Source organism: Arachis ipaensis, chromosome B1, assembly GCF_059453495.1.
Source record: "Arachis ipaensis isolate K30076 ecotype BB chromosome B1, ASM5945349v1, whole genome shotgun sequence".
Taxonomy (NCBI): domain Eukaryota; kingdom Viridiplantae; phylum Streptophyta; class Magnoliopsida; order Fabales; family Fabaceae; genus Arachis; species Arachis ipaensis.
The window spans coordinates 13,954,478-13,956,996 of NC_142436.1; the positions used below are offsets into that span (position 1 = coordinate 13,954,478).

At 30.9% G+C, this 2,519-nt stretch overlaps 1 pseudogene; it reads right to left on the minus strand.

Moving 5' to 3' along the window:
• Positions 1 to 726: 726 nt before the first annotated feature.
• On the minus strand, positions 727 to 1,695 carry LOC148575777 (uncharacterized; annotated as a pseudogene).
• Positions 1,696 to 2,519: the final 824 nt, after the last annotated feature.

Below are 2,519 nucleotides of genomic sequence, written 5' to 3' on the forward strand. Positions count from 1 at the left end.
TTAGGATAGCTGATATGAATTATTCTATTTATAAGAAAGAGAGAGCTTAAAAAGTGAGTATCAACTTCTGTCATGAGAAAGGCAAGAGAGCTAGGATGTGAGAATATCTAGAAAAAGCCATGAGGTGTTTGAGAATTTTGTTTTGTATTTGGTTTGAATTGATATTTATAACTTGAATTCGTTTATAGTGAAAAATTCTACCATTTGTTGTTGTGGAGACTGGATGTATATCTCACTTTTGGAATCGAACCAGGACATATTGTAATCTTTTCTATTATAGCTTTCATCCAAAATATCATTAAAATTGTCATCTGCATATCTTTCCACAAATCTTGTGAAATTGTAAACACTAGCAGATTTTTTTTAACAAATGAAGATGCATTCAGAATGTCATTATGTTACAAATATGATAGTAACAAAATAAAAAGGATTATAGAAATATCTTTCATGTCGTAAAATCATTGAATAGGGATTATAGGAATATTTTTCATTGAATATTTATAGTTTCATCGAATTTTCAATTAAGTCCCTATACTTTTTTTCTTTTCAATTGGGTCCCTAAGGGTATACAAGTAATTTCACAATTTACTAACATTTTTTTGACGTTTAACGTTAACAAGGACTAAATTAAAAAAAAAAACTAATGTATAGGGATCCAATTGAAAAGAAAAAAAGTATAGGGACCTAATTGAAAATTTGATGAAACTATAGGGACCTGCAGAGTAATTAAACCTTAATCAAATGACTAATATTTCCTTCAGGGTCCTCAAAGAAATCAGATACATCATAATGAGTGGTAAAATTTTCAGCAACATCATTTGAAATGAAATTCGTCTCCTTTTCTTTGTTATCTTTTTCCAAAGATGCTTGATAAAGATCGACTAGGTGCCTTGGTGTACGACAGGTACGCGACCAATGGTCCTTTCCACCACAACGGAAACACTTATCCTCTGTTGATTTATTTTGCCCAATATTTCTTTCTTTATCCCACTTCTGGTGAGATCCTCTCTTTTGAACATAATTCCTTTTCCTTCCATAATTTTTCTTGTTATTAAAACCTTGCCATTTACCTTTTCTGAGGTAATGATTTGGTGCATTTACTTCAGGAAATGGGACGGCGCCAGCTGGGCGCGCTTCATGATTCTTTAAAAGTAATTCATTGTTGTGTTCCGCAACAAGAAGGCAAGAAATTAACTCAGAATATTTTTTAAATCATTTTTCTCGATACTGCTGCTGCAGGAGCACATTCGAGGCATGGAAGGTCGAGAAAGTTTTCTCTAACATATCATTATCAGATATCTTTTCCCCACATAATTTCATTCGTGAGGTGATTCGAAACATTGTCGAATTATATTCATTTATGGATTTAAAATCCTGTAGACGCAAGTGCGTCCATTCATATTGGGCTTGATGAAGTATCACCATTTTTTTATGATTGTACCTTTCTTCAAGGTCTTTCCAAAGATCTGCAGGATCTTTTAATGTGAGATATTCATTTTTCAATCCTTCGTCAAGATGACGACGAAGAAAAATCATGGCTTTGGCTTTATCCTTCTGGGATGTATTATTTTCAGCCTTAATGGTATCTCCAAGATCCATTGAATCAAGATGGATTTCAGCATCTAATATCCATGATAAATAATTGTTTACAGATATATCAAGAGCATTGAATTCAAGATGAGAGAGTTTCGACATAATGAAAATTTGTTATCTGAGTCTTCCTAAAAATTTGATCAGAGTCTCGTGCTGATAACGTGTTGTAAAATAAATAAGGAAGATAAATATAAAATAGAGAAATATAAATATGCTCTTATCTCACTATAATATAAGTAATCTATATATGTATAAATATTATAATTATTATAGTTTAAAACCACATAGAGATAAAAGAGAAAGAGAGAGGAATATTTGTAACGTAAGGAAGGAGAGAGAATTGTTTTATCGCTTGTTGTGTTTTTCTCAGAGACAAAGACCTCTATTTATATGCGTATATGATAGTAGTTTTTCAAACTACATTAAATAAGATTCTCCTTGAAAACTTGAATCTTGTGAAAAATAGACATCCACCTCAAGCTATCTTATCGCAATAATCCTAATATTTGTAGTTAGTTTATTTTTTTTAATTTAAAAAAATCCGTATTATTATCCATGACTATTTTGAGTTTTTGACCCTACATTGTTATGACCTTTGAGCAACATATGTTTAGTTTTTTTGTTTGGTCCAAACCATATGTTTAGTTTGGAATATTTATATTTACTATAGTGCCTATAAGAGAAGTGTTAGGAACTAGCAATTTTTGTGATTGTAGCCATCAAGTAGTCATTAATAATGTTTTTAATAGTGTGAGATTATTTCATCCAATGATGTGGAATTACTCACTTTTTTTTTTGCTGATTATATATATGTTGGTTAGAATTTAATAAAGTTGCTGCTCCTAGACTTTTCCGTACCTATAATTCAGCAATCGAAATCAAATGCAAAGAAGTGAGACCCACATTTAATATGATAGATGTTACAA